Source organism: Lissotriton helveticus, chromosome 7 (genome assembly GCF_964261635.1).
Source record: "Lissotriton helveticus chromosome 7, aLisHel1.1, whole genome shotgun sequence".
Classification (NCBI taxonomy): domain Eukaryota; kingdom Metazoa; phylum Chordata; class Amphibia; order Caudata; family Salamandridae; genus Lissotriton; species Lissotriton helveticus.
Genome location: NC_136068.1, coordinates 1,801,617,631 through 1,801,638,322, shown reverse-complemented (window position 1 = coordinate 1,801,638,322; position 20,692 = coordinate 1,801,617,631).

Sequence of the window (20,692 nt, the reverse complement as noted above, 5' to 3'; positions counted from 1 at the left end):
ATCATTCTGAGTTCAGGAATAATAAACCCGAATTTCTACCATGTTCCCTTAGTCAGTTAGGATCATAAGATGTAATAATCTAACTGCCCATTCTGGCCCATGGAGAACAGGTAGCCTTGCAATAGTGAAAAACAAAAATGGCTGTAATTCACTATTAGGGCATGCCACAATCACCAGGGCATGTCCTACCTTATACCTACAATGCACCCTGCCCTTTGGCCTACCATAGGGGTGTCTGATTTGAAGAGAAGGGAAGGTTTGGGGACTGGCAAGTGTGTGAACTTGCTCAGTCAACATGGCAGTACAAGACTGCACATAGGCTCTGCAATGGCAGACCTTAGACAAACTTTTTTAGAAGGCCGCTTCTGTGAGTGGCACAACCTGTGCTGCAAGCCCACTAGTAGCATTTGGTTTACAAGCCCTGGGCACACTTATTGCACTGTACTAGGGTCTGACAGGTAACCAAACGAGCCAATCATCGAATCACCAATTCATACATTAATTTATAATAGGGAGAGCATATGCACTTTAGCACTGATCAGCAGTGGTAAAGAGTCATAAAACCAACAAAAACAGGTCAGACAAAAGACAGGAGGAAGGCAAAAAGTTTAGGGATGACCCTGCAAAAAAGGGCAAGCCCAACAGTATTCAATTAGCCCTTAAAGCATGCTTGGATGTTAGAAAACATGTAGCGGATCTTATTTGGTCTTACCATTGTACACCACATTGTACGAACACATTTTCATCATTTTTTTTACTTAAATGAAGGAAACCTAGACAAGAGATAAATCCTAGTTGGATGAAGCCAAAAGAGAATATGGTTGATCTTAAAAAATGTACAACTTAGTGAATGGAAATTGTATTAAAAAAAGTAAAGAACATGATGGACGGGGGAGTTTGAAAACAGAAATGGTTGACTCTAGGCGATAGAGTTAAAATCAAGCCTAAGGGGTATAACATACCAGTAGCTTCATAAGGCTTCAAGGATTCATCACCCCGGACCCTTTCTTATTCCACGGTTCCAACTTGCTCATGCCCTTGACCTGCCTTTGATCTGACGTCAAGCACTGGCAGTCTCTCCCCCTTACTCTCCTGGGACGGGCTGCTCTTTTTAAAATGCTGGCGCTGCCGCGCTTCCTCTATGTGCTGCAAAAATCCCCCAATTTGATCAAGCCATCTTTACATGTAAAGAAAGGCTATTCTAAGTTTTCTGGAGAATTTGAAGTTTCGAAACTGGGATAAATATTGGCTTCTCTAAGCAATGGCTCATGGTGGCGTTTATCCAGGTTGGGCAAAGTCAATATTTCTATGCAGAAAGAATGTAATATTTACAATGTTCCTCATTTTAGCAGTGATACTGTGGTGGCGTTTATCCAGGTTGGGCAAAGTCAATATTTCTATGCAGAAAGAATGTAATATTTACAATGTTCCTCATTTTAGCAGTGATACTGTGGAAGTTAAAAATGTGGGATCTCTTTCGATTTGAAAGGGGTTCAGTCCCAAGTTCATCAAGAGGATCTGGCTACTCTATTCACAACCTGCTGCGCAGGTGGTTGTCAACAACCACGTATCTGGATAATTTCCACTGCGGCGGGGCACTAGACAGGGGTGCCCCCTGTCACCCCTTCTCTTTGCACTAGTGCTGGAGCCCTTGGCGGTTTGGATCGGGGGGATCCGGTGATTAGAGGCCTGAAATGGACAGAGGACCATGAAGACTGCATCTCCCTACATGTGAATAATATTCTCCTTTATCTAGCTTCGCCTGCATGGTCTTTTAATCAAGTCCTCCATATTTTCCGTATATTTGGTGCCCACTCGGGCTACACTATCAATTGGTCTAAGTCACAGCTTTATGTCCTATGTGGCGATCCACGGCGTAACCCTAAGGGGTATAACATACCAGTAGCTTCATAAGGCTTCAAGGATTCATCACCCCGGACCCTTTCTTATTCCACGGTTCCAACTTGCTCATGCCCTTGACCTGCCTTTGATCTGACGTCAAGCACTGGCAGTCTCTCCCCCTTACTCTCCTGGGATGGGCTGCTCTTTTTAAAATGCTGGCGCTGCCGCGCTTCCTCTATGTGCTGCAAAAATCCCCCAATTTGATCAAGCCATCTTTACATGTAAAGAAAGGCTATTCTAAGTTTTCTGGAGAATTTGAAGTTTCGAAACTGGGAAAAATATTGGCTTCTCTAAGCAATGGCTCATGGTGGCGTTTATCCAGGTTGGGCAAAGTCAATATTTCTATGCAGAAAGAATGTAATATTTACAATGTTCCTCATTTTAGCAGTGATACTGTGGTGGTGTTTATCCAGGTTGGGCAAAGTCAATATTTCTATGCAGAAAGAATGTAATATTTACAATGTTCCTCATTTTAGCAGTGATACTGTGGAAGTTAAAAATGTGGGATCTCTTTCGATTTGAAAGGGGTTCAGTCCCAAGTTCATCAAGAGGATCTGGCTACTCTATTCACAACCTGCTGCGCAGGTGGTTGTCAACAACCACGTATCTGGATAATTTCCACTGCGGCGAGGCACTAGACATGGGTGCCCCCTGTCACCCCTTCTCTATGCACTAGTGCTGGAGCCCTTGGCGGTTTGGATCGGGGGATCCGGTGATTAGAGGCCTGAAATGGACAGAGGACCATGAAGACTGCATCTCCCTACATGTGAATAATATTCTCCTTTATCTAGCTTCGCCTGCATGGTCTTTTAATCAAGTCCTCCATATTTTCCGTATATTTGGTGCCCACTCGGGCTACACTATCAATTGGTCTAAGTCACAGCTTTATGTCCTATGGGGCGATCCACGGCGTAACCCTAAGGGGTATAACATACCAGTAGCTTCATAAGGCTTCAAGGATTCATCACCCCGGACCCTTTCTTATTCCACGGTTCCAACTTGCTCATGCCCTTGACCTGCCTTTGATCTGACGTCAAGCACTGGCAGTCTCTCCCCCTTACTCTCCTGGGACGGGCTGCTCTTTTTAAAATGCTGGCGCTGCCGCACTTCCTCTATGTGCTGCAAAAATCCCCCAATTTGATCCCTGACACCTATTTCGCCGGGGTGGTTGCCACAGTGCAAGAGTTACTATGGGTGGGACATGCCCCAGCATAGCAATTACAAAGTTAACAATGGGATGGTACAATGGCGGCATTGCATTGCCTGATATAAAGCTACATTACCAAGCCTCTCAATTGATTGCAATTAATAAGTGGGCACACGGTGAGCATGATGACATGAACCTTCGCACTGACCGTTGGCTCCTGGGACGGGGTGGATACAGTAGAACGCTCTAAACAAACCCCCACAAACCTCACCTCATGGGGCCCACGGCATGCATAGTAGAGATTTCACACAGGGTTAACAAAAAATGGGGTTGGAACAACACACTCACCAAGGCCACGCCAATCTGGGGGCCCGACATGTTGGGTCAGCTTAGAAAATGCCCTGGCTTTGACAGGTGGGACATGATAGGGATTTCAATGGTAGGGGATTTGTGGGTGAGGGGTAAAGTAGCAACATTTGCCGATATGCAGGCTAAGTATCAACTAGCTCACTCTGAGGCCTTCAGGTACCTACAGATCAGCCATGCAATTGCCACTGCCTTACCTAGGGGCTGCCCTTTGCCCGCACCCACCCCGTTGGAGGATAGGCTGGTACTCGACCAGATGCTCACAAAAGCCATATCCCTCACCTATAAGAAATTACTAAACAACAGTTCTGATCCCATGATCCATTTGCGCCAAAGCTGGGATGTGGATGTGGGAGACATTGAAGATAAGGATTGGCGCGATGCGCTGGCTTCCCCTAGAGAGGAGACCATCCCACTACGACTGCGCCTGGTCCAATTAAAAATCCTACACCGTGTCTACTTCGAAGCGCAACCTACCGGGCACCTTCTTTCACGTACTGTGGGAGTGCCCCAAGATTCGACAATACTGGGAAAAGATCACAAAGCAGATGGAGAGAGCGTGTGGTAAATCTCTAAAGGCTACCCCCCCAGCTATGTCTCTTCAACATGTGGGAAGCCACAGCCCTCACACAGGCTGAACAGACATGGGCTTCAACTGGGTGGTCCATCGCAAAATGAAATATAGCGCAGAAATGCGGGGTGGCGTAGGCCCCATACTTGAGCGACTGGGTGATCGACATTGACAGAGCAATGATAGCTGAGAAAGACGTCTTTAAGCACAGAGGGTGTCCAAAGAAATGGGACCATAAGTGGGGGAGGTGGAACAAATATAGAGGCGATTTCTGTGTATCCCCTACCATTGAATTACAGCGTGATAGACGCTAAATATTGGATGTTTCTGGTTTTGATGACATACCCCCGCCCTAACGAGACTGTTAGAACTGGGGTCTCTAGTTGGCAGGGGTAGGTACCACTGTCCAAATAGGGACCCTTGATTCTAGTCAGGGTAAGGAGGAGACCCTCTGAGATAACCCCTGCTCACCCTCTAGGTAGCTTGGCACGAGCAGTCTAGGCTAACCAGAGGCAATGTGTAAAGTATTTGTACCAACACTCACAGTAACACAGTGAAAACACCACAAACTGACTCCACAACAGTTTAGAAAAATAAAAGTATTTAATCTAAACTACACAAGACCAAAACGACAAAAATCCAACATACACAGTTCAAGAATATGGTTTCAAAAGAGTTCTTAAGGTTGCGATAAAAATTCTGTAGGTTGCGATAAAATAAACCACAGATGCGTGAAAAGTTCACAGTTGCGTCACGTTTACTCACAGTACCTTTTAGTTGCGACAAAGTTCCAAAAGCAGAAGCTGGTGCGGTGGAAAACAAACGATGCGTTGCTCCAGAGACCCTGGGGAGGCGTTTGCGACAGCCCCGCTGCAGCAGCGGGCGTGTTGAGACGAATCTGGTCTGTATGGGGAGGGCCACTTGTATGGATCCGGGTGCGGAGGTTCCGTAGTAAGTTTGTTCTTGCAAAGGCACCATGCGACTATCTTTGGAGTTGCAACGATCTCCGGGGCGACGATGCACGGACCAGCGGTGATCTTCTCTCTCGCAGTTCCTCGACGCAATGGTTTCTGCGACGACATCTAAGCAACGTGATGCGGTCCGCAAGCAAGCGGTGCGGCGATCTCACCCAGCGACGACAGGCTCGGTGACGACACTCGCAGCGATGTTAGATTTTTCCGCACCGGTCTGGTGCGTCCCGCAAACGAAGGATGCGACGGCTCTGGCAGCGGCGTCAGGTGCTGCGACGATCTCGACCTTCGTATCAGCGGGAATCTTCTCGCACTGTCGGGGATGCGCTCCGCAAGCGAGCGATGCGACACTTTTCAATTGCAAAAGTCTCTCAGGCTTAGTTTCAAGCTTCCCAGCACAGGTACAACTTCCAGAGGCCCCACAACTGGATCAAGCACTCTAGGAAGGACAGAACTCTCTCAGCAGAGTTCAGGGAAGCTGGGGGTGAAGTCCTTTTGTTCCTGGGACTTCAGAACAGGGAGCCAGCTCTTCTCAGGCCCTTGGAGATTCCTTCAAGACAGGGGACATAGCACACTAGCAAAGTCCTTCCCCTCTCCTTGGCAGCAAAGCAACAGGTCAGTCCAGCAGAGCAACAGTAGGACAGTCTTCCTTCTTCAGATTCAGCTTTCTCCTTGGCAGAGGTTCCTTCTTGATTCCAGGATGATCTAATTTTCTGTTGTCAGGGGTCCTGTTCTTATACCCCTAAAAGTCTTTGTTCTCTTTGTGCAAGTGGGCCCTGAGCCCGGTCTGAACCAGTTCTGGGTCTCTCCTGAGTACTTTGTTTTCCTAGCTGCTCCTTTCCTTTCAGAGTGAGGGGCAGGGTCGTCAGCCGCCCAGCAGGAGGTGGATCCAGCATTGTGGAAGGCAGGCACAGCCCTATTCAGGCCCAGGTGCTAACTCCTCCCACCACTCCAGTTGCAAATGCAGTCATTCAGCCTAGGGCTGACTCAGCCAGCCTTCTGGGGAATCCCCAGCCCCTGTCACTCTCAAACCAGACAGTCAATCCACAAACAGGCCAAGGCACACAGAAAGGTCAGACAAGAGAACAGCAACTTTCTAAAAGTGCTGTCTCAAACACAGGATTTAAAAACAACCTTTCCTAAAAGATGTGTTATTAAATTCTGAGTTCAGGGATACTAGATACCTATGTCCTATCTTGTTCCTATGAGAAGAAATGCTGGAAGCCACTGTAGCCAGCATCCCCCATGTTAATCTATGGAGCAAGATAGCCTTTCAGTAGTGAAAAACGAAAATGGCTGCCATTCACTACCAGAGCATGTTACCTGTACCAGTACCTGCTCTACCTTTCACATACACTGCACCCTGCCCAGGGGGGTACCTTGGGCCTTCCATAGGGGTGACTAATGTGCACAAAAAGGGAAGGGTTAGGCCTGATCAGTGAGGACACTGACCAGGAGGACATGGCAGTTTCTAAACTGCACACAGGCACTGCAGTGGCAGGCCTGAGATACCATTTTAGGGCTACTCATGTGGGTGGCACAATCAGTGCTGCAGGCCCACTAGTAGCATTTGTCATCACCAGCCCTGGCACACCCAGTGCACTTTACTAGGGACTTCATGGTGATACAAATATGCCAAACATGTATATCCAATCCGAATAGCAATTTACATAGGGAGCACTTACACTCTGGCACTGATCAGCAGTGGCAGAGTGTCCAAAGCATCTAAACCAGCAAACACGAAATCCAGCACAGCATCAAAAATACAGGAGGTAGAGGCAAAAAGATAGGGGAAAACCACGCCAAATATGCCAGGTCTAACAGAGACTGATATGCCTGTTCTATTACACAAAGCCGAGTGGGGTGGACTCACACTAGGTACAGCATTCAGTCTAAATATAAGTTGCTGCCGGGTTGAGATGTTCCTTCTATTTCCGTTGGGATGTGGGGAGGTGAGCTGTGCACACTGTGCACTTTATGAGCTGCATTTGGTAAACTTTTTCTGTGGACCCAAAGATTGTTCTAACAATGCATTTTACCCTTTCATTTACTTTATCAATAAAAAACTGTTTCTAAAAATATATATGGGATCTCCAAACTATGCATCAGATGGCGTATCTAATAGTTCTAATTTGCATGTCAGAAAGAGGTGTTTACCTAAAAGATTTGCGAATTTTATATTGTATTAATTGTACAAGTTGATACACTTAGAAACTGTAAGTACGGTTAATATTTTACTTACAATTCTGTATCATTCATTTTTATTTGTTTATTTATTTTTATTATAAGGAAGGTATGAAGTAATGTAGAAGAATGTTAGATGCAAAGAATTCCTAGTTCATCACAGTTTTGGAACACTGTAATGTACAGCCTAGCTTAGTAGCTAGGTTTGTTAAGTCATGTGTTTATATGCAAGTTGGGTTCTTAATTCCAAATGTGTGTGAAGGCAGTTGATGCCGGAGTTGAGAGATGAGTGGATGCTCCAATAAAGAGTCTTCACAATTGTAACTTGTGGAGCGTTTTTGCTACAACAGTACCCTCCTTGCATACTCCAGTTTGAGCTAGTTCAAGAAACCTTGCTTCCCGCTCTGGCACAAAACTGGACAAAGGACAGAGGAGTATCCTCCCCTCTGTCCAGGCCCTCCTGTGGGAGGGATTCCCGAGTCGTTCTAACCCTTTTGGGTATTTAAGGGCTCCCTCATGGGTGGGTCCTCAGAGTCGTCATGGAACAAGACTTGCCCCTGAAACCAAGACCCTTTTCGACTGCGTGGACACTTGGACTTCGTGAGACTTCGCCTGGAACCAAGACTCCATCAATGAAGACAGTGTGGTACAAAAGGGGGTGGTGATGGACGGAGCATCTGAACCAATCAAACACTCACACCCAGTCAACAGATCTGGGTTTAATCCATCACCCTTCTTTAGCCCACTCTGCCACCCCAGTTCAGACATGGCCATATGCAAATCAGTCTGACCCTGTGCCTCATGGGAACAGTCAAGCCTGAACTGCCAAGCCATGTCTTCCCTGGACCGGAAACAAGCTTCCGAGGACCAGTTTCTGGCATTTCAGCCGTCTTCAGCCCGGCTTGCTTGAATCCAGTGGCAAAGTGAGCAAGGGACTCACGTCTGAGCATACCCTGCCAACTTATGGCAAACAAAGTGGTACAAAAGGGGGTGGTGATGGACGGAGCATCTGAACCAATCAAACACTCACACCCAGTCAACAGAGCTGGGTTTAATCCAGCACCGTTCTTTAGCCCACTCTGCCACCCCAGTTCAGACATGGCCATATGCAAATCAGTCTGACCCTGTGCCTCATGGGAACAGTCCAGCCTGAACTGCCAAGCCATGTCTTCCCTGGACCGGAAACAAGCTTCCGAGGACCAGTTTCTGGCATTTCAGCCGTCTTCAGCCCGGCTTGCTTGAATCCAGTGGCAAAGTGAGCAAGGGACTCATGTCTGAGCATACCCTGTCAACTTATGGCGAACAAAGTGGTACAAAAGGGGGTGGTGATGGACGGAGCATCTGAACCAATCAAACACTCACACCCAGTCAACAGATCTGGGTTTAATCCATCACCGTTCTTTAGCCCACTCTGCCACCCCAGTTCAGACATGGCCATATGCAAATCAGTCTGACCCTGTGCCTCATGGGAACAGTCCAGTCTGAACTGCCAAGCCATGTCTTCCCTGGACCGGAAACAAGCTTCCGAGGACCAGTTTCTGGCATTTCAGCCATCTTCAGCCCGGCTTGCTTGAATCCCGTGGCAAAGTGAGCAAGGGACTCACGTCTGAGCATACCCTGCCAACTTATGGCGAACAAAGTGGTACAAAAGGAGGTGGTGATGGACGGAGCATCTGAACCAATCAAACACTCACACCCAGTCAACAGATCTGGGTTTAATCCATCACCGTTCTTTAGCCCACTCTGGCACCCCAGTTCAGACATGGCCATATGCAAATCAGTCTGACCCTGTGCCTCATGGGAACAGTCCAGCCTGAACTGCCAAGCCATGTCTTCCCTGGACCGGAAACAAGCTTCCGAGGACCAGTTTCTGGCATTTCAGCCGTCTTCAGCCCGGCTTGCTTGAATCCAGTGGCAAAGTGAGCAAGGGACTCACGTCTGAGCATACCCTGCCAACTTATGGCGAACAAAGTGGTACAAAAGGGGGTGGTGATGGACGGAGCATCTGAACCAATCAAACACTCACACTCAGTCAACAGATCTGGGTTTAATCCATCACCGTTCTTTAGCCCACTCTGCCACCCCAGTTCAGACATGGCCATATGCAAATCAGTCTGACCCTGTGCCTCATGGGAACAGTCCAGCCTGAACTGCCAAGCCATGTCTTCCCTGGACCGGAAACAAGCTTCCGAGGACCAGTTTCTGGCATTTCAGCCGTCTTCAGCCCGGCTTGCTTGAATCCAGTGGCAAAGTGAGCAAGGGACTCACGTCTGAGCATACCCTGCCAACTTATGACGAACAAAGTGGTACAAAAGGGGGTGGTGATGGACGGAGCATCTGAACCAATCAAACACTCACACCCAGTCAATGAAGACACCATTGTCGTCTACAGGAGGTTCTGATGTCAGTTCACCCATATTCACCTGGCTTACCTCGTGCAGATATACTGGTTCATGTGGCATCTATGGGTGGGGTGGCTCTCCAACCTTCCAACCTACAGACGGTTTCTTCGGGGTCATCTGGAAAGGGTCTTTTGTCTTTAAAACTGCAACCGCAACTTCTCCATTGACTTACTTTGGGCACACAGCTGTGTTTCCACTCAGCACACAGCCTCCGTGGGATTCCTGGGTACTTACCTTGGATGGGTCGTGGTTCTCCCAGGGCCTATGAGTCCTTTGGTCTAAGTTCCATTCTTCTTTGCATTTGGCATTCCACTTCTTTAGTAAATGGTTTGGTCTCCCCTTGGAGACCAGTGTATATTTGTGCTACTTACCTGAGTTCTTTGAGGTATTTTGATGTGTACTGTTGATCTCTCCGGCTAGGAGATATACCAATGTGATAGTGGTTGTGTTATGCAATAAGTAGACATATTTGTATAAAAATTGTGTTTTTTTAAATCTAATCTACACTACTGATTAAATGTGGTAAAACAAGCTGCTTAACACTCAAGATAAGTCTGAAAGTGCTCTCCACAGCTACCACTTTGAGAGCCTAAAGTTATCAAAGACCACTAAAATCACCATAAGAGTTGCTTGGATTAGTACAAGGTGCATCACTATTTTAAGTGTGCACAATATACTAAGGCAGCCTCCAACATTGGTGCACAGTGGTTGGGATTAAAGCCTACACTCTTTTACCACTCAATCAAGTGAATGTTACATGAGAAACCATCACTAGCTAGGCATGTATAAATACTTTATCAAGTAAGTTCTACTGAACATTTTGGATTGATTGCCAAGGATCTTAGCACAACCCTTTATCCAATCTTTGGAATCACTAGAGTAGGTAGGTACACTACACCACACTACACCTAGGACCATAAATAATAATAATAATCCACATTTGTATAGCGCACAATCACCCGTTAGGGTCTCTAGGCGCTGGGGGCCGTCGGGAAGATTAAGCAAGCTATTGCCCAGAGTCGCATGGTGCTTGGCTAACCTGCCGCCGGAGCCGGGGATCGAACCCTGATCCCCAGATTCCAGCGTCAGTCGCCCTGGCCGCGGCGCCACACCTCTAGGTCAATGTCTCAGGTTGGTGAGTCCAGTGGGGCTCAACCCTCTAGATACAATGGTCTTGGGTTCCAGGAACAAAGGACCCTGTGCACATCTAAGAAACTTAAGACTGGTAGCAATCCCTAACAAAGAATATCTCTTAGAGATGATCTTGCAGGATGACCTCCAAAATCATGGTAGGTCAGAGGGGCAGGATAACTTGGGTATCGGTGGTGATGCTCCAAAGGAGGTGTCAGGGGTATCCTACCCCCTTGACCCCATTTCTAAGCTGGACCAGGAGGAGTCTGAGGACCCCTCACTGGTGAACATTAGTCCTCCAGGGAATAGTACTGGTACAGAGGGAGGCCCTAGAGGTAGGTCTCCCTTTTTTTCTCTTGGGAAGGTACAAAGAGTACAGAGGAGGTCCAGGTCCTCCTAAGTTGAATCAACCTCCTCTTCCACTTCAGTGGAACCTCCATCTCTAGCACGAGGGAGGACTCCTTTGGAGTTCTGGACTTTTTGGTTCCGTCCAGAGGTGTCAGGGAAAACACCCGAAGACCCCGGAGTTCAACCTGTCTCGGTGCACAAACAAACAGAAACACGGGCTTCTCGATGGTGGCGTCAAAGACCAAAGGTTTATTACTGCAGGGACACAGAAGTCACAGAAACTGCACACGGGCAGTGTCTAGGAGCCTGTTCAATTTGTACAAAGAGGGTTGTTCCTTATATACCAAATATTCTGCTCGGGGCAAATTCTTTACATGTTACCACAGTTCTAAACATTCGTGTCTTAAACAATAAATATTTGGCGTTGCACAGGAATCGTCAACAGTATCTGATGTCAAAACATTACGAATGAGGGGTTCCCACTAGTCCATCATAATCCCATGTCAATTCTTCATTCAAGACCCGGACCGCCTCATCGTAAATTTCGTTACCTCCCCCTAATAAAGGCCCAGAAGGAAAGGAGCAGAGCCAGGTGTGGAAGATAGAAAGACAGGATAAGAGATGTTTGTGGGTCGTAAATGGGCTCGGTTACCAGCTTCGGCCGCCTAATCATGATCAGGCCAATGAACACAAGAACCAGTATAGCAGGACTGGACTCAGGCTGGGGAGGCAGCTCTTGCCGAGTCATGCTGCCACAGCGTTGCTGGCCTAAGGTGCACGTGTCACTCGCAAGGTGAATCGCCGGTTAAGGCCTACGTGTCCTTTAATGAAAAGAGGTCATTGCGTGTCCATTGACTATGTGAGGGCAAGGAATACAAAATGGCTTCCGTGTTCTAAGATGGATGCCACGGGTAGAACAGAAATGTGTTTGTAACTGGAGTGCTCTTGCTCGTAGCATAGCGAAAACACCAGGATATACTAAATGGATCATTTGCGGTTCACTGATACCAAAATTATGTATTTACGACAATGTTACAAACACGAGTAAAATCGTCACGGAACCTCAGACCCTCCTTTTGCCCTTACATAGGCAATTACTCAGTCTATGTCAGAGTCAGAGTCTAATTCTATGCTCATGAGGTCAGTGACATGTTGTTGTATCATCATCCTGTCTCGTGCCTTTTCTCCTAATGCAGGTGGTTTTCTGAAACAGGTTGCAGCACAGAGACTACACAGAGCGGGACCACATTGGATAATAAGACAGCACGAGAACAGAAATACTAGGATGACACCAATGACCATCAGAACCTTCCATCCCCACGCTGATACCAGAGTCCAAAACCACTCCATGAAGGACCAGTTTCCCTTATCTACGTGTATAGAGTCGGAAATCTTGTGTAGTTCCAACTCAAATACACCCGTAATTCATCTCTAGGGTAAGATGGAGTATTATTGACGTCTTTAATCATGTCAATAATTCCCTGGACTAAAGCTTTGTTGGCTGAGTTGTATTTAGTGGACCGTGGTGGACGCGGAGGATAGGTCTCAAGGGCATATGAAAAAAATGGTCTGAAAGGCCTGAAATGATCCATTGTAGCTAAAAGGCAAGACTAGATAGGGAATGCCTTTATCCATAGTGTGAGGTATCAAGCCACACACCCAGCAGTCTGTAGTATTAACTACCAGTTGGTGTTGATGCAAGAGCTGTACGAATGTATTGTTAATAAATTCTGAGCGTCGAGCTTGTTCGTGTTCAGGAAATGAGTGAAAAGAATGCATAGAAGAAACCGTAGAAGTAGTAGGATCAAGGGGAGGTACTGTAGTTACTGGCATAAAAATCAAATGTACACCAAAGACGATTCCACCCACCAACGTTATCAAAACAATTAAAAATGTAACTGCACATTGCATTAGAAAGCATTTGCTGTGAAGTATTCTGTACAGTCTATTTCTGCGAACATAAATTACATTTTCTCGTTGCAGCTCAGGAAGCTCCATCTTCTACGACCGTTCGCGACCACTGATGATGTGTACGTAGATGAAAATGCCTCTATCAGCCCTGGGAGTTCCCAGAACTAACAGAAAGATCGACCTTGTGTCTGACCCCCGCAGATTCAACTAGGCACACAGCCACGACCCTACGGCTACCCAGACGGCAAGGCAATTTTTAAAACAAAAAGAAACAATACAAAGTTTTAGCAAACTTCCTGGCTGGAGGCAATGTATAGGAAATTCAAATCTGAAAATAGGCAGTTTCCTGCTTTATTTGTCCATATTGCGAGAACGTAAGTTGTATCTCAGTTTTGCAGGAGCTGTCTGGTCTGGAAACAATGTATTTTCAGCCGACGTTGCAATGTTCACGTTTTCAGATGACAAATGTTCTTTTGGTGCAGATGGCAAATGTTCGTTGGGTGTGGATGACAAATGTTCAGGGTTCAAAAGAGCAGTTTCAGGAGGAGAGTCAGAATTTGGTGAATCTGTGATCAGTTCTGCATCGCTGAAAGGTATGAACCTGGGGACTTGTTCCGTTTCAGAGGCACCGATTCCTTTCTTTACCCAGTTGTCGTAAGGAAGTGGCAAAGGCACACGTTTGACATGTGTCGTATGGATCCAGTTCTTCCTTCCGGCCACACGAATAGCAGTTCTCGTTGCTAGTAGGACTTGGAAAGGGCCAATGAATCTGGGCTGAAGATTTTTCGTTCTTGCAAAATTTCTAATGACCACCTGGTCACCTGGTTTCAGCTGATGGCCTGGACTCTCCGGTGGCTTTGGCAATGCATCGAAAACCTGTTGGTGAATAAGACTCAATTTAGCAGTCAAGTCGAAAAGGTAATCAATTAACATTGGGTATTCCAGCTGCTTGAATTCTTTTGGTCTAGGTACCCCCCAAACATTTGCAGGACGACCAAAAACTATTTCATAAGGACTAAGCCCTACTCTAGAATGTACGGTTGCTCTTGTTGATAGCAAAGCCAAAGGCAATGCGTCTGGCCAGGACAAACCCGTGGATGCTTGTATTTTAGCAAGTTTCAGTTTAAGGGTGCCATTGTAACCCTCGACTAAACCCGCGGACTGGGGATGATTCGCACTATGAAACTTCTGTCTAATCCCTAGGCCGGCACACACATTCTGCATAACTTTCCCTACGAACTCACTTCCGTTATCTGACCATACAATCCGTGGCATTCCGTATCTGGGGAAGTATTCTTTAAGAAGAATTTTGGCAGTGGATAAGGCAGTATTGTCCTTTAACGGGTATGCTTCGATCCATCTGGAGAAAGCACAAACTACCACTAGGACGTATTTCAGGTTATTACAACGATCCATGTGAATGAAGTCTAGCTGGATCACTTCGAAGGGGCAGGAAGGAGGAGCGAAATGACCTGCAGGTGTGGGGATTCCCTTGCCAGGATTATGCATCAAGCATACCATACAATTTCTCACCACTCTCTCTGCACACTTACTAATCCCATCATTCTTCCAGACCGGAGCCAACATCTTACAAATCCCTTTTGAACTGATGTGCGCTGTTCCATGTGCCATCGTCACTACTGCAAGCACATACGCATCAGGCAACATCCAACGCTGTTGTTCCGACAAGTCAATCCAACACCCACTCGAGTCCAATTTACCCGTGCTCTCTCTCCATGCAAGTTTTTCCTCCTCAGTCGCCTCTTTCTGAATTTCCTTCACGCTTTCCACTGTGTCCTCACACATTCCAGACTCAGAAATCCATCTTGCAGACGTTGCAACATACATTCTACTCATCATATTTCTAGCTGTCTGTTTTGCAGTCTCATCAGCAAAAGCATTCCCACGACCAACATCATCCGTGATTGCTTTATGAGCACTGCATTTCACAATCGCAACTTCAGTCGGCAAGGTTAGAGATTCCAACAAGTCATTAACTAGCTGACCATGTTGAATCTTAGTCCCATGGGACGTAATGAAACCTCTCTCTTTCCACAAACGGCCAAAACTATGGGCCACGCCGAACGCGTACTGACTATCTGTGAACACATTCACTCTCTTTCCCTTAGCTAAAACGCACGCTCTTGTTAGCGCGATCAATTCTGCAGCCTGGGCAGAATTCTGACTCACTCTTGCAGTCTCCACAATCGTACTCAAGGTCGTTACTGCATAAGCAGCAGTCACATCACCATTCTCCAATTTGAAGCAAGACCCATCAACATACAGCGTGCCATCTGGATCTGACAACGGAGTGTTTTTTAGATCAATTCGTCCTTTTGTTTCTTCCTCAGTTTTGAAATAACAGTCGTGTGGTTCGGAATCACTCGACTCTTGGCTAGTCGGCAACAATGTTGCTGGATTCAATACATTGCATCTTTTGATCTGAATATGACTAGCTAACAGTGTCAGTTCATAACCTGATAATCTAGCACTGGTAAGGTGTTGCGTCTTGGTTTGGTTCATGAGTGTATCCACCGCATGAGGAACCATAACCACTAGCATATTGTTCATTACTAAACCAGCAGATTGTCGAATGGAAGCTGCAGCTGCGGCTGTAGCTCTCAAGCAACTAGGCAACGCTCTAGCTACTGGATCTAATGTTGATGAAAAATACGCACAAGGGCGTTGTTTATCACCAAATTTCTGCGTCAAAACACTCAATGCACAACCTTCTCTCTCGTGGACATAGAGCGTGAATGGCTTACTGTAGTCGGGCGTACCCAATACAGGTGCTGAACACAGTGCATTTCGTAACTCAGAAAAACTCTGCTGACATTCAGCAGACCATGGTACCGGACTCGGAACACCTTTCCCAGTCAAGGCTACCAATGGTTTTGCTAAAAGAGAAAAATTTGGGATCCATTGCCTACAATATGAGGTAATACCTAAAAAGGCACGTACTTCTCTCTGCGTGCTAGGAACATTCATCTGTGTAATTGCTTTTATTCTCTCTGGGGTCAACTTCCTTCCCTCCTTTGACAAGAGATGACCTAGGTAGGTCACTTCTTGGCAGCAGTATTGCATTTTTGAAGGTGACACCTTGTGATTCAAATCTGACAAGTGATGCAATAAAGAAATCGTAGCTGTTTTGCAAGTTTCCTTGTCATCAGCAGCCACTAGAAGATCATCGACATATTGTACTAAAGCAGAACCAAGAGGAAGTACGAAGGAATCTAACTTGCTTTTTAATGCTTGACTGTAAATGGATGGGCTTTCACAATAGCCTTGTGGAGCGCGTTTAAACCTGAAGCTTCGTCCTCCTAGAGAGAAACCGAAGATATCTCTGCTTTCTTCGGCTATCGGAATGCTGAAAAAGGCATTTTTCAAGTCGACAACCGAAAACCATGCTGCTGTAGCAGGAATCAACGTTAACAACGCAGTAATGTCTGGAACCACAGGAAACTGTGGAATCACAATTTTATTAACCTCTCTGAGATCAATTACAAACCTATATACTGGAGGTTTTGTAGGGTCAGTTTGTTTCAAAATAGGCAGTATAGGACTATTACAGACATTACCTCTAGTTTCTTCTATAACGTCTTTCTCAATCAGATCATGCACTATCAGTAGGAGCGCACGCTCACCTTCACTAGAGATTCTGTATTGTGGAATTCGTGGAAGTTTGACATTTGCTTTCAAAGTTACTACATAGGGTGGAATTTCCAATAGACCTACATCATTAGGACCAGTCGCCCAAAGAGTATCAGGGAGTGAACGCAGCTCTGGTGGGAGCGCATCCATCGACAAGTACATCGGAGAGATTATTCTTTTACCCAACGTAAGCTGTACTCCTGCTGGAGAACAGTACAATGTCGCGTACAGGCGTTTTAACAAGTCTAAACCAAGCAGATTTTCATTACAACCTGTTGTCAAAATCAGGTGTGCTTTCAATTGACGGGGTCCAACAGAAATAGACAAAGGACCAGAAACAGGGTTATGAACAGGGGCGCCCGAAAAACCTACTGAAACGTTTGTTGAGCCAGACAAAGGTGCGCCAGGGAGTTTCGCATGTATGATAGAACTTTTTGCTGCACCAGTATCCAACAGAAACGGTTCGACTATACCTGATGTTGCTACTGCGACATAAGGTCCACTCTGATCTACTGGAACTGATACTACTCCCTCTCTTTGTCCATGGCTGTCCTAGTACTCACTTTGCTGAACTTCCTCACTAGCTTCATAATAGTCTTCAACATGATATTGTGGAGACCTATTCTGTTGGGCAGATTGTCCATTTCGCTGGTCGAAATAATTAGAAGGGCGATCACTCGTCTGCGGAGGCATAGCACCTCGTCCTCGACCTCTATAGTTTTGCATGGAACTACCACGACCTCTTTGAGCTGCCGCAGCATTATTTTGTGCCTGAACTGGACACTCATTTTTGTAATGCCCTTCCACTTTGCAATAAGCACATTGATTCCATTGGTATTGTGGCCTTTGAAAATTATAATCCGTTCTTTGATATGACCCTTGCGGCATATTAGTCTGATTCGTGCGAGGCGGATAAGCTTGCTGTAAAAGTACTTTAGTTTTTAAATCTTTCGTCTTTTTATCTGATTTTTCCTTCTCTTCTTTATCCCTATTTTCATAGTACTGGGCAGTCGCAAGTATTTGCGCAGTCGTAGAGACAGCCCACGCACTTTCAGAATTCTTTAATTTACCACTAAGTTCTGGCAACAGATTGTGCACAAATTTATCAACAAATAATCTCTGGCCTCCTTCTGTGCTCATATCCTGACCACTATGATCCACGAAAGTCTCCTCGAATCTTGTGAAAAAGTCGGAGACGCTTTCGTCTTTCTTCTGTTTGCACGCGGACAATTTGTCCCAGTTAACGCGTAATGCTGGCATCAAGGTTTTCATTAAATCGATTATCCTACCAGGCAAATTAGCAATTAGGGGTTCTGGTTTGGAACCACCTATTTGTTGACCATCCGCTGCAATTATAGCTGCCCAGTCACCACCTAGGGCAACTGGATGATTCTCTTTACGAATTTTAGCCCAAATTGGTTGCGGTACTACATTACCAAATAGCAGATCTATGTCAGCAAGATTCAATACACAAGCGTCAACTGTCTGAGCCAACTCTTTGTAGTACCCTGCAGGATTTTTACGCGGATCTGGCAAGGCCTGTTTCACTGCTAATACTTCAGCTCGCTTCCATGGAATATGTATCCATACTCTCTGGAATTGGGCCGGAGCGGCTGCAATACCAAGGTTTACATTAGCTTGCACAGCTTCACGCCAAATTGGTGGAACCTCTCTCATTGGGTATTGACGATTTTGTTTTGTACTGTGTTTCTCTAACTCTCTCGGTGAACGAAGGGATGAGTCGGTCCTATAACTTAGAACCAGTTCCATCGCTTCTTTTATATTTTGACCGACTATCATACCTGCAGCAAACTCTTTCTGAACATTAATTAATTCTCCTAGATTTGATTCAGTGTCATCCTCTTCCAATTCCTCACGTAGAAGGAAACACATTTCGTCGAACACATATCGTTGTGTCGGTTCATTCCATTGCATAAATGTATCTAATACATCTTGTACATTATATCTTCCAACTTTTGAAACCCATCTAAGAGCAGTGGAATCTAATATTCCTCTTTCTTCAGTACTGGGAAGCTGACTACGCCTCTGTACAGAGTCAGAGGTAGGAGTCTTAATCAGAGTTTTATAGAAGGGAGATAGAATATTAGAGACAGAATCAGTGATTCTCCGACGAACAGAAAGTGGAGTCATAATATTAGCAGAGGCAGTAAATAGAGTAGCAGTTGGAACAGATAGATTAGGAACAGTAGGAGTAGCAGGAAAAATAGCTTGTGAACTAGCAGGTGTGAGCGACACAGGCATAGGTAAAGAAGCCGGCAACCCTGGAAGAGGGGTTGTCGAAGGAACATTAATATTGACCACAGGAGGTACAGGAACTTGATTCAGGGGAGCGGGAACACCAGGTTGTCCAGCAACCGGTAATTGAACATTCGGTATAGGTGGAGCCGTAGCACCCTGTGCATACGGTGGGGGTGATCGTAACAAGTAAGACAACAGGGGATCCTTTTCAGGGTCCTCTACTATCTTAGCCGTACTCGATGGTAAAGCAGGATAGCACTTGTCTATCGCTAAATTACGCTCTCTATTGGCCACCTCCATCGCTTTCTCAGACTCGTTGAGTTGCAGCTGCCTAGCAGACTGTTCTAAAGTCAACTCTTGCTCTTTCTGTTCTTTCTTCAACTTTTTAATTTCTCTCTGTTTAGATTCTTTTCGCCAATAACGGAAAGAATCAAACATTGCCGGCCGGGCTTTCTTCTTAAACAACCTTCTTTCTAGATTATCGAGAACTTCAGGTTCAAAACTACCATGTAGTGGCCAACTAAGGACACCATCTTTCTCTGTGAAGCGGATCCATACCTCGTTATAAGAGATAGGGCCCACACCAAATTTGCAATATAGATCATAAAGGGGAGTTCCAATCGGAGGAACCAAACACGAGTCCTCCAACTGGGAATCACCGTTGCAACTAAAACAAGACAACATACAATTTTTCCGACTTACCATTTTATAATCCGGAACACAAAACAAACAAGACACAAACAGAAAAGATGCGCACTCGAACCAAGAACTTAGGCCTACCAGAACTGACAAATGTATCGATACCTGAACTGAACAGAATGATTATCGTAACCAGAATAACCAGTGATAATCTTACAGAACTGAACTGAACTGAGAACTAAAAAGGATCATCCAAACAGGAGCAACCCTCACAAAATACTTAACTGAGGTACTGAAGACGTCACCAAGGAGAAACCCGTCATGTCTCGCCGTACTAAGGACTGCACCTCGGGTCCAAGACAGGGCGACGGTCAAGGCAACGGACCACTGCAGCCGTCTGAACGGGAACCCTCGCGGAAGAGAACGTCGGGGCCACTTTTGCGATATGCCGGGATCGATGAAGTGGGGCGCCTCCCTCTGAAATCTTCACACGAAGCTCCTCGAACTCTTCAGGCTTTTGGACCGGTACCGAATGACGTCGCCCCACGTTGGGCGCCAACTGGAGTTCTGGACTTTTTGGTTCCGTCCAGAGGTGTCAGGGAAAACACCCGAAGACCCCGGAGTTCAACCTGTCTCGGTGCACAAACAAACAGAAACACGGGCTTCTCGATGGTGGCGTCAAAGACCAAAGGTTTATTACTGCAGGGACACAGAAGTCACAGAAACTGCACACGGGCAGTGTCTAGGAGCCTGTTCAATTTGTACAAAGAGGGTTGTTCCTTATATACCAAATATTCTGCTCGGGGCAAATTCTTTACATGTTACCACAGTTCTAAACATTCGTGTCTTAAACAATAAATATTTGGCGTTGCACAGGAATCGTCAACAGTATCTGATGTCAAAACATTACGAACGAGGGGTTCCCACTAGTCCATCATAATCCCATGTCAATTCTTCATTCAAGACCCGGACCGCCTCATCGTAAATTTCGTTACCTCCCCCTAATAAAGGCCCAGAAGGAAAGGAGCAGAGCCAGGTGTGGAAGATAGAAAGACAGGATAAGAGATGTTTGTGGGTCGTAAATGGGCTCGGTTACCAGCTTCGGCCGCCTAATCATGATCAGGCCAATGAACACAAGAACCAGTATAGCAGGACTGGCCTCAGGCTGGGGAGGCAGCTCTTGCCGAGTCATGCTGCCACAGCGTTGCTG